Consider the following 12,951-nt stretch of genomic DNA (forward strand, 5'->3'; position numbering starts at 1 on the left):
AAATATTAAATGGAGGTCATGTCATGTGCATATATGCGAAAAAATCCGGATAAAAGAGCTTTTCCGACAGTGTAATCTCCAAAACACATAACAAATGTATAGAGCCCAATACGTAACAAAAGTTACACCCACTCGAATTGTTTTCTTTCTTCGATAAATATTAACCGGAGGTCAAGTCATTTCCATGTATGCGAAAAAATCCGGATGAAAGAGCTTTTCCGACAGTGTAACCTCCAAAACACATAAAAAATGAAAAGAGCCCAATACGTAACAAAATATTAGACCCACTCGATTTTTTTTCTTTGTTCGATAAATATTAACTGGAGGTCAGGTCATGTCCATATATGCGAAGAATCCGGATAAAAGAGCTTTACCGACCGTGTAACGCATAAAGAATGCATAGAGCCCAATACGTAACAAAAAATTAGACCCACTCGAATTTTTTTCTTTCTTCGATAAATATTAAATGGAGGTCAGGTCATGGTCATATATGCGAAAAAAAATCCGGATAAAAGAGCTTTTCCAACAGGGTAACCTCCAAAACGCATAAAAATGTAAAGAGCCCAATACGTAACAAAAAATTAGACCCACTCGAATTTTTTTTTTCTTTCTTCGATAAATATTAACTGGAGGTCAGCTCATGTCCATATAGAAAAATCCGGATAAAAGAGCTTTACCGACAGTGTAACCTCCAAAACACATAAAAAATGCATATAGCCCAATACGTAACAAAACATTAGACCCACTCGAATTTTTTTTTCTTTCTTCGATAAATATTAACTGGAGGTCAGCTCATGTCCATATATGCGAAAAAATCCAGATAAAAGAGCTTTACCGACAGTGTAACGTCCAAAACACATAAAAATGTATAGAGCCCAATACGTAAAAAAAAAAAAAATTAGACCCACTCGAATTGTTTTCTTTCTTCGATAAATATTAACCGGAGGTCAAGTCATTTCCATATATGCGAACAAATCCGGTTTAAAGAGCTTTTCCGACAGTGTAACCTCCAAAACACATAAAAAATGTAAAGAGCCCACCAAATACGTAACAAAAAATTTGACCCACTCGAATTTTTTTCTTTCTTCGATAAATATTAAATGGAGGTCAGGTCATGTCCATATATGCGAAAAAATCCGGATAAAAGAGCTTTTCCGACAGTGTAACCTCCAAAACGCATAAAAAATGTAAAGAGCCCAATACGTAACAAAAAATTAGACCCACTCGAATTTTTTTCTTTCTTCGATAAATATTAACTGGAGGTCAGCTCATGTCCATATATGAGAAAAAATCCGGATAAAAGAGCTTTACCGACGGTGTAACCTCAAAAACACATAAAAAATGTATAGAGCCCAATACGTAACAAAACATTAGACCCACTCGAATTTTTTCCTTTCTTCGATAAATATTAACTGGAGGTCAGCTCATGTCCATATATGCGAAAAAATCCGGATAAAAGAGCTTTACCGACAGTGTAACCGCCAAAACACATAAAAAATGTATAGAGCCCAATACGTAACAAAAAATTAGACCCACTCGAATTGTTTTCTTTCTTCGATAAATATTAACCGGAGGTCAAGTCATTTCCATATATGCGAAAAAATCCGGATAAAAGAGCTTTTCCGACCGTGTTACGCATAAAGAATGTATAGAGCCCAATACGTAACAAAAAATTAGACCCACTCGAATTTTTTTCTTTCTTCGATAAATATTAAATGGAGGTCATGTCATGTGCATATATGCGAAAAAATCCGGATAAAAGAGCTTTTCCGACAGTGTAATCTCCAAAACACATAACAAATGTATAGAGCCCAATACGTAACAAAAAGTTACACCCACTCGAATTGTTTTCTTTCTTCGATAAATATTAACCGGAGGTCAAGTCATTTCCATGTATGCGAAAAAATCCGGATGAAAGAGCTTTTCCGACAGTGTAACCTCCAAAACACATAAAAAATGTAAAGAGCCCAATACGTAACAAAATATTAGACCCACTCGATTTTTTTTTTCTTTGTTCGATAAATATTAACTGGAGGTCAGGTCATGTCCATATATGCGAAGGATCCGGATAAAAGAGCTTTACCGACCGTGTAACGCATAAAGAATGCATAGAGCCCAATACGTAACAAAAAATTAGACCCACTCGAATTTTTTTCTTTCTTCGATAAATATTAAATGGAGGTCAGGTCATGGTCATATATGCGAAAAAAATCCGGATAAAAGAGCTTTTCCGACAGTGTAACCTCCAAAACGCATAAAAAATGTAAAGAGCCCAATACGTAACAAAAAATTAGACCCACTCGAATTTTTTTCTTTCTTCGATAAATATTAACTGGAGGTCAGCTCATGTCCATATAGAAAAAATCCGGATAAAAGAGCTTTACCGACAGTGTAACCTCCAAAACACATAAAAAATGTATAGAGCCCAATACGTAACAAAACATTAGACCCACTCGAATTTTTTTTTCTTTTTTCGATAAATATTAACTGGAGGTCAGCTCATGTCCATATATGCGAAAAAATCCAGATAAAAGAGCTTTACCGACAGTGTAACGTCCAAAACACATAAAAAATGTATAGAGCCCAATACGTAAAAAAAAATTAGACCCACTCGAATTGTTTTCTTTCTTCGATAAATATTAACCGGAGGTCAAGTCATTTCCATATATGCGAACAAATCCGGTTTAAAGAGCTTTTCCGACAGTGTAACCTCCAAAACACATAAAAAATGTAAAGAGCCCACCAAATACGTAACAAAAAATTTGACCCACTCGAATTTTTTTCTTTCTTCGATAAATATTAAATGGAGGTCAGGTCATGTCCATATATGCGAAAAAATCCGGATAAAAGAGCTTTTCCGACAGTGTAACCTCCAAAACGCATAAAAAATGTAAAGAGCCCAATACGTAACAAAAAATTAGACCCACTCGAATTTTTTTCTTTCTTCGATAAATATTAACTGGAGGTCAGCTCATGTCCATATATGCGAAAAAATCCGGATAAAAGAGCTTTACCGACAGTGTAACGTCCAAAACACATAAAAATGTATAGAGCCCAATACGTAAAAAAAAATTAGACCCACTCGAATTGTTTTCTTTCTTCGATAAATATTAACCGGAGGTCAAGTCATTTCCATATGCGAAAAAATCCGGATAAAAGAGCTTTTCCGACAGTGTAACCTCCAAAACACATAAAAAAAGTATAGAGCCCAATACGTAACTAAAAATTAGACCCACTCGAATTGTTTTCTTTCTTCGATAAATATTAACCGGAGGTCAAGTCATTTCCATATATGAGAACAAATCCGGTTTAAAGAGCTTTTCCGACAGTGTAACCTCCAAAACACATAAAAAATGTAAAGAGCCCACCAATACGTAACAAAAAATTTGACCCACTCGAATTTTTTTTTTTCTTTCTTCGATAAATATTAAATGGAGGTCAGGTCATGTCCATATATGCGAAAAAATCCGGATAAAAGAGCTTTTCCGACAGTGTAACCTCCAAAACGCATAAAAAATGTAAAGAGCCCAATACGTAACAAAAAATTAGACCCACTCGAATTTTTTTCTTTCTTCGATAAATATTAACTGGAGGTCAGCTCATGTCCATATATGCGAAAAAATCCGGATAAAAGAGCTTTACCGACAGTGTAACGTCCAAAACACATAAAAAATGTATAGAGCCCAATACGTAAAAAAAATTAGACCCACTCGAATTGTTTTCTTTCTTCGATAAATATTAACCGGAGGTCAAGTCATTTCCATATGCGAAAAAATCCGGATAAAAGAGCTTTTCCGACAGTGTAACCTCCAAAACACATAAAAATGTATAGAGCCCAATACGTAACTAAAAATTAGACCCACTCGAATTGTTTTCTTTCTTCGATAAATATTAACCGGAGGTCAAGTCATTTCCATATATGAGAACAAATCCGGTTTAAAGAGCTTTTCCGACAGTGTAACCTCCAAAACACATAAAAAATGTAAAGAGCCCACCCAATACGTAACAAAAAATTTGACCCACTCGAATTTTTTTTTCTTTCTTCGATAAATATTAAATGGAGGTCAGGTCATGTCCATATATGCGAAAAAATCCGGATAAAAGAGCTTTTCCGACAGTGTAACCTCCAAAACGCATAAAAAATGTAAAGAGCCCAATACGTAACAAAAAATTAGACCCACTCGAATTTTTTTCTTTCTTCGATAAATATTAACTGGAGGTCAGCTCATGTCCATATATGAGAAAAAATCCGGATAAAAGAGCTTTACCGACAGTGTAACCTCCAAAACACATAAAAAATGTATAGAGCCCAATACGTAACAAAAAATTAGACCCACTCGATTTTTTTTCTTTCTTCGATAAATATTAACTGGAGGTCAGCTCATGTCCATATATGCGAAAAAATCCAGATAAAAGAGCTTTACCGACAGTGTAACGTCCAAAACACATAAAAAATGTATAGAGCCCAATACGTAAAAAAAAATTAGACCCACTCGAATTGTTTTCTTTCTTCGATAAATATTAACCGGAGGTCAAGTCATTTCCATATATGCGAACAAATCCGGTTTAAAGAGCTTTTCCGACAGTGTAACCTCCAAAACACATAAAAAATGTAAAGAGCCCACCAAATACGTAACAAAAAATTTGACCCACTCGAATTTTTTTCTTTCTTCGATAAATATTAAATGGAGGTCAGGTCATGTCCATATATGCGAAAAAATCCGGATAAAAGAGCTTTTCCGACAGTGTAACCTCCAAAACGCATAAAAAATGTAAAGAGCCCAATACGTAACAAAAAATTAGACCCACTCGAATTTTTTTCTTTCTTCGATAAATATTAACTGGAGGTCAGCTCATGTCCATATATGCGAAAAAATCCGGATAAAAGAGCTTTACCGACAGTGTAACGTCCAAAACACATAAAAATGTATAGAGCCCAATACGTAAAAAAAAATTAGACCCACTCGATTTGTTCTCTTTCTTATATTAATAAAATCCAGAGCAAAAGTCATTTCCATATGCGAAAAAATCCGGATAAAAGAGCTTTTCCGACAGTGTAACCTCCAAAACACATAAAAAAGTATAGAGCCCAATACGTAACTAAAAATTAGACCCACTCGAATTGTTTTCTTTCTTCGATAAATATTAACCGGAGGTCAAGTCATTTCCATATATGAGAACAAATCCGGTTTAAAGAGCTTTTCCGACAGTGTAAACTCCAAAACACATAAAAAATGTAAAGAGCCCACCCAATACGTAACAAAAAATTTGACCCACTCGAATTTTTTTTCTTTCTTCGATAAATATTAAATGGAGGTCAGGTCATGTCCATATATGCGAAAAAATCCGGATAAAAGAGCTTTTCCGACAGTGTAACCTCCAAAACGCATAAAAAATGTAAAGAGCCCAATACGTAACAAAAAATTAGACCCACTCGAATTTTTTTTTTTCTTTCTTCGATAAATATTAACTGGAGGTCAGCTCATGTCCATATATGCGAAAAAAATCCGGATAAAAGAGCTTTACCGACAGTGTAACGTCCAAAACACATAAAAAATGTATAGAGCCCAATACGTAAAAAAATTAGACCCACTCGAATTGTTTTCTTTCTTCGATAAATATTAACCGGAGGTCAAGTCATTTCCATATGCGAAAAATCCGGATAAAAGAGCTTTTCCGACAGTGTAACCTCCAAAACACATAAAAATGTATAGAGCCCAATACGTAACTAAAAATTAGACCCACTCGAATTGTTTTCTTTCTTCGATAAATATTAACCGGAGGTCAAGTCATTTCCATATATGAGAACAAATCCGGTTTAAAGAGCTTTTCCGACAGTGTAACCTCCAAAACACATAAAAAAATGTAAAGAGCCCACCCAATACGTAACAAAAAATTTGACCCACTCGAATTTTTTTTCTTTCTTCGATAAATATTAAATGGAGGTCAGGTCATGTCCATATATGCGAAAAAATCCGGATAAAAGAGCTTTTCCGACAGTGTAACCTCCAAAACGCATAAAAAATGTAAAGAGCCCAATACGTAACAAAAAATTAGACCCACTCGAATTTTTTTCTTTCTTCGATAAATATTAACTGGAGGTCAGCTCATGTCCATATATGAGAAAAAATCCGGATAAAAGAGCTTTACCGACAGTGTAACCTCCAAAACACATAAAAAATGTATAGAGCCCAATACGTAACAAAACATTAGACCCACTGGAATTTTTTCCTTTCTTCGATAAATATTAACTGGAGGTCAGCTCATGTCCATATATGCGAAAAAATCCGGATAAAAGAGCTTTACCGACAGTGTAACCGCCAAAACACATAAAAAATGTATAGAGCCCAATACGTAACAAAAAATTAGACCCACTCGAATTGTTTTCTTTCTTCGATAAATGTTAACCGGAGGTCAAGTCATTTCCATATATGCGAAAAAATCCGGATAAAAGAGCTTTTCCGACAGTGTAACCTCCAAAACACATAAAAATGTATAGAGCCCAATACGTAACTAAAAATTAGACCCACTCGAATTGTTTTCTTTCTTCGATAAATATTAACCGGAGGTCAAGTCATTTCCATATATGCGAACAAATCCGGATAAAAGAGCTTTTCCGACAGTGTAACCTCCAAAACACATAAAAAATGTAAAGAGCCCACCCAATACGTAACAAAAAATTAGACCCACTCGAATTTTTTCTTTGTTCAATAAATATTAACTGGAGGTCAGGTCATGTCCATATATGCGAAAAATCCGGATAAAAGAGCTTTACCGACCGTGTAACGCATAAAGAATGTATAGAGCCCAATACGTAACAAAAAATTAGACCCACTCGAATTTTTTCTTTCTTCGATAAATATTAAATGGAGGTCAGGTCATGTCCATATATGCGTAAAAATCCGGATAAAAGAGCTTTTCCGACAGTGTAACCTCCAAAACGCATAAAAAATGTAAAGAGCCCAATACGTAACAAAAAATTAGACCCACTCGAATTTTTTTTCTTTCTTCGATAAATATTAACTGGAGGTCAGCTCATGTCCATATATGCGAAAAAATCCGGATAAAAGAGCTTTACCGACAGTGTAACGTCCAAAACACATAAAAAATGTATAGAGCCCAATACGTAAAAAAAATTAGACCCACTCGAATTGTTTTCTTTCTTCGATTAATATTAACCGGAGGTCAAGTCATTTCCATATGCGAAAAAATCCGGATAAAAGAGCTTTTCCGACAGTGTAACCTCCAAAACACATAAAAATGTATAGAGCCCAATACGTAACTAAAAATTAGACCCACTCGAATTGTTTTCTTTCTTCGATAAATATTAACCGGAGGTCAAGTCATTTCCATATATGAGAACAAATCCGGTTTAAAGAGCTTTTCCGACAGTGTAACCTCCAAAACACATAAAAAAATGTAAAGAGCCCACCCAATACGTAACAAAAAATTTGACCCACTCAAATTTTTTTTTCTTTCTTCGATAAATATTAAATGGAGGTCAGGTCATGTCCATATATGCGAAAAAATCCGGATAAAAGAGCTTTTCCGACAGTGTAACCTCCAAAACGCATAAAAAATGTAAAGAGCCCAATACGTAACAAAAAATTAGACCCACTCGAATTTTTTTCTTTCTTCGATAAATATTAACTGGAGGTCAGCTCATGTCCATATATGAGAAAAAATCCGGATAAAAGAGCTTTACCGACAGTGTAACCTCCAAAACACATAAAAAATGTATAGAGCCCAATACGTAACAAAACATTAGACCCACTGGAATTTTTTCCTTTCTTCGATAAATATTAACTGGAGGTCAGCTCATGTCCATATATGCGAAAAAATCCGGATAAAAGAGCTTTACCGACAGTGTAACCGCCAAAACACATAAAAAATGTATAGAGCCCAATACGTAACAAAAAATTAGACCCACTCGAATTGTTTTCTTTCTTCGATAAATATTAACCGGAGGTCAAGTCATTTCCATATATGCGAAAAAATCCGGATAAAAGAGCTTTTCCGACAGTGTAACCTCCAAAACACATAAAAAATGTATAGAGCCCAATACGTAACTAAAAATTAGACCCACTCGAATTGTTTTCTTTCTTCGATAAATATTAACCGGAGGTCAAGTCATTTCCATATATGCGAACAAATCCGGATAAAAGAGCTTTTCCGACAGTGTAACCTCCAAAACACATAAAAAATGTAAAGAGCCCACCCAATACGTAACAAAAAATTAGACCCACTCGAATTTTTTCTTTGTTCAATAAATATTAACTGGAGGTCAGGTCATGTCCATATATGCGAAAAATCCGGATAAAAGAGCTTTACCGACCGTGTAACGCATAAAGAATGTATAGAGCCCAATACGTAACAAAAAATTAGACCCACTCGAATTTTTTTCTTTCTTCGATAAATATTAACTGGAGGTCAGCTCATGTCCATATATGAGAAAAAATCCGGATAAAAGAGCTTTACCGACAGTGTAACCTCCAAAACACATAAAAATGTATAGAGCCCAATACGTAACAAAGAATTAGACCCACTCGAATTGTTTTCTTTCTTCGATAAATATTAACCGGAGGTCAAGTCATGTCCATATATGCGAAAAAATCCGGATAAAAGAACTTTTCCGACAGTGTAACCTCCAAAACGCATAAAAAATGTATAGAGCCCAACACGTAACAAAAAAAAATCCAGCCGAAAAACACTGACAAATATTTTGTTCTAAAAATACTCAAAATGACTCTAGAAAGAGTCACAAATGACTCAAAATGAGTTACTGGGTCAATATAAAGTAATTCTATAACAAAAACACGCACTAATAACCATAATTTGCTTTAAAAATAACCAGAGCCCAATACGTAAGAAGAAAAATTCTATGTCTAAAGAAAAACACTGTCAATTTTTTTTCTAGAAGACTCAAAATGACTCAAAATGAGTTACTGAGTCAATATAAAGTAATTCTATAACAAAAACATGCACCTAATAACCATAATCAACTTTGTTCTAGAATTATTCAAAATGACTCAAAATGAGTTACCGGGTCAATATAAAGTAAGTTTATAGCAAACAAAAAATGCAACTAATCACCACAATAACCAGAGACCAATACGTAACAAAAAAATTCTAAGTCTAGAGAAAAAACACTGTAAAAAATAATTTTCTAGAAGGACTCAAAATGACTCAAAAGGATTTACTGAGTCAATATAAAGTAATTCTATAACAAAAACATGCACCTAAAACCCATAATTTGCTTTAAAAATAACCAGAGCCCAATACGTAACAAAAAAAGTCAAAGTCTAGAGAAAAAAACTGTCAATTTTTTTTTTTTTTTTCTAGAAAGACTCAAAATGACTCAAAAGGATTTACTGAGTCAATATAAAGTAATTCTATAACAAAAACATGCATTTAATCATGATAATGTCCTTTTAAAATAACCAGAGGCCAATACGTAAAAAATAAATTCCAAGTCTAGAGATAAAACACTGTCAAATATTTTGTTCTAGAAAGACTCAAAATGAGTTACTGGGTCAATATAAAGTACTTCTATAAAAACACATGCACATAATATCCATAATTTGCTTGAAAAACAACCGGAGCCCAATACGTAACAAAAAATGTATAGAGCCCAATACGTAACAAAACCACTACAGAGGGAGGGAGTATGAATAAAGTAATTTTAATCAAATTTTAGTTTTGTTACGTATTGGGCGGGATGAATTATTTTTTGCCACTTTTTGTTCTAGGTAGAAGAGGTTGAGCCCAATACGTATCAAATTGATACGTACTGGGATTTTGTTACGTATTGGGCTCTTACAGACGACTATGAACATATATTTATTTCAGGCATGTATGTTAAAAACCTGTGGCCAAAAATAAAAGTGAACTTGTTGAAATTTGTTTTTGAAAATACAGTAATACAGTTGTTGAAGTTCAAAGACGGCCCATTTCCACCCAGGGTTAATCTCAGATTTTACCAAAAGCAGGCCCAAGATCTGATGTTTATTTCTGACCAAAATTAGCCATATGCACCATGTACTTTTGATGCGTAAAACACATGCCTTTGCTGTTTAAAAGGCCCGCCTTTTTGTGTGATTTGGCAGTTCCCTAGTCTATTGATTTTATACTAAGGCCAAAAAAATCATTTGTTGTGTTGCCCTCAAGTAAAGTGGGAAAGTTGGGTCGGACGGTTGAATTTCTTTTTTTTTTAAACCTTCAGTTTTAAAAAATCCCCTCAAATATTAAATAATGCTTCTTCACAATTGCGTTTCACAATTTTGACTTCTGGATACCTGTTAGACATCAATTAAAGACTAGTCTTTCAATAAATATTAATTTTAATTGAAAAACATTGATTTTTTGAACAAATCTGTAAAAATCATCATTGAATTTTTTTTTTCTTTTGCCTAATGCTGTTACGTAATTAAGCATATGATATTATTTACATGATGTGATTTGAAAGACAAAGGTACAGTCTTTAAGGTATCATAAAGAAATTCCATCCAAATATTCAATATGGGGTGAAATGTCAACTCTCATTACATACTGACCCACCCTCGTACTTCAAAAGTCAGCTCAAAACACATTTCTTCAAACATAACATAAAGAATTTTATCTGATCAAGACTAATCAAATTAACTTGCGTTTATTTCTGGACGTTTTATCAAAATTCAAAATTGTTTTTACTGATTCATGGGAGCCTTGAAATCTTTATTTAACTCTATGAACAGCCGTTGCTTTTCGAATTTTAATTATCTTTGCTCCCGCAGTTTGGCTCCCTGCGTTTTCATATTGCTTTTTACTTGTTTAATTTTTTTGTATTCTTAAAATGATATTGCTTAAGCTTTATCTTGCACATTATTTGGTTTGCCTGATTTTGCTTGTTTCACAGTATCTGCGTTTTCATATTGCTTTTTTCTAGTTAAATTTTGTTGTATTTTGAAATCTACCAAGCTGCGATTCAGGACTTCTCGCTTCCAAAATAGTCCCAGACATGGGCTATTTTAAGGTGTGTGTGTGTGGGGGGGGGGGGGAGACACTGCACACCGGCAAATGGAAAGTTTCCGGACGGACGTATTTGTCGCTGTTGTTAGTCAAACGCAGATCTAGCCCAGTCAGGGGCCCGGGACTACATACGGATCACCAAATCACTGATTTTTTACATTTTTGAAGACTCATAATTATTTTCTGAATGCACGCAGATACTAGGCTCAACATTAATAGTACTCTGGGTAACTTTTACACATATTTTCAGAATCTACGATCAAAAACACATATTGTGTTCTCAAGTTCTACATTCGCACACATGATTGAATGATTAAGAGACTCTTTAGTTAAAAGAACTTTCGAGATTTTGTTACTTACTACACCCATTGCATTGTTTGTTTGCGTTTTTTGCATTTTGTGAAGAAATGAGAAGCAAGAATGGACAATGTTTTCTACCTTTAAAAGCATATAACCTACATTGATACCGATGCCATAAATAGAACGAACAGATTTGGCCCTTCATTTTGCATAGCACTTTGTCCAATTTTTTTCTCATTTCTTCCCCAAATGCAAATAAATAAATAAATAAATAAATATAAATAAATAAATAAATAAATAAATAAATAAATAAATAAATAAATAAATAAATAAATAAATAAAATAAAATGCAATGGGTGTAGTACCCTTAAGTAAGGTGAACCAAACTATGAGACAAAAAATAAAAGCCCATTGACCCCGACGTGATTCGAACACGCAACCTTCTGATCTGGAGTCAGACGCGCTACCGTTGCGCCACGGAGTCAGATGCTGACAACTGAATAATTTCCCTAATCATATACCACTTGTATATTACACTGAATTACATCATGCACAATCATTATCTTATTGATGCATGCATAAAGTGGATGTCGTATAGCAATAATTCGCTGTCGAAGTGACGTAATTAATCGGAATAACTACCATAGCAATACGATCGCCCTGCACTACATCGTTCACGCGGTACCTATGCTTACAGCAGTGGCCGCGATTCACCATGTGTTTCTAAAAGGCTGCTAGAATTAAAATGTAATGCTAATTTATTGCATATGCTGAGGAAGCCTGATTACCTTTTAAAAATGTGTAAAAACTGAAGCATCATATGTATTAAAGAATATTTGAATATTAACTGTACATCATATATATAACGATTCAGTGGTGATGCCCAATCGTGCTACAGTTTATGTGGTTTAGGTGACAGATTTCAATTTTATATACGCCAAAATATTTTCTGAATTTAGTGATAATAATGGCCGAAAAGATTATGAAAAATCTATGTAAAAATTACATAGATTACTGTTTCGTCTTTATGGCAATCTAATATTTTAATATCTGAAAGAAACTTTGGGGATCTTTGTGGACTTTTACTATAATTTGTAAAGATCCAGACCGTATTACAAGAAAAATGATAGGCTGACTAGGCTCCCTAGTACCTTGCAAACCGACGCGATGACTTGTGATATGAAAATTCATATTGAGTTTAAGCTTCCATTTTGTTCGAAATACGTATTTTTTATGCACATAAATTGTGATCAAGGTTCTTTTAAAACAATTATATATGGTTGAATCCAACCAAAAGTGTTCACGGGCCAAAAATAAATGTCCAAAATAAAAATATCTCCACAATTTTTTCCTTTTGCCCATTGATTGATGGCATGTTGGCCTTATAGGAACCAAAAGTGCCATCACTAATCTTGAAAAATAAATCCAGGACGTGTGATAGTAAATGTGACATCAAAACCCAATGTTACCTACGAATACCACTAGGATGCTTTCACTATCGCAATACTAATCAACCTAAATAAAATGGAATATTCCCATTAACACTTTTTTCGTGTAATGTAGACCCCGGGGTGTCAGGAAAATGCTAACTCAACCAGAAAATATTTGTTTTTATTTTTATAACGCGATCAATATGATCTCAGT

The 12,951-nt window shown here is 34.1% G+C and overlaps 1 non-coding gene across 1 annotated transcript; it reads right to left on the reverse strand.

The window, feature by feature from the left end:
* Positions 1-11,719: 11,719 nt before the first annotated feature.
* Trnaw-cca (transfer RNA tryptophan (anticodon CCA)) lies at positions 11,720-11,791 on the reverse strand. Its single transcript has one exon. It is a non-coding gene; the product is annotated as a tRNA-Trp (tRNA).
* Between the last annotated feature and the right edge of the window lie 1,160 nt (positions 11,792-12,951).

The sequence above is a fragment of the Amphiura filiformis genome, chromosome 16 (genome assembly GCF_039555335.1).
Source record: "Amphiura filiformis chromosome 16, Afil_fr2py, whole genome shotgun sequence".
Lineage (NCBI taxonomy): Eukaryota > Metazoa > Echinodermata > Ophiuroidea > Amphilepidida > Amphiuridae > Amphiura > Amphiura filiformis.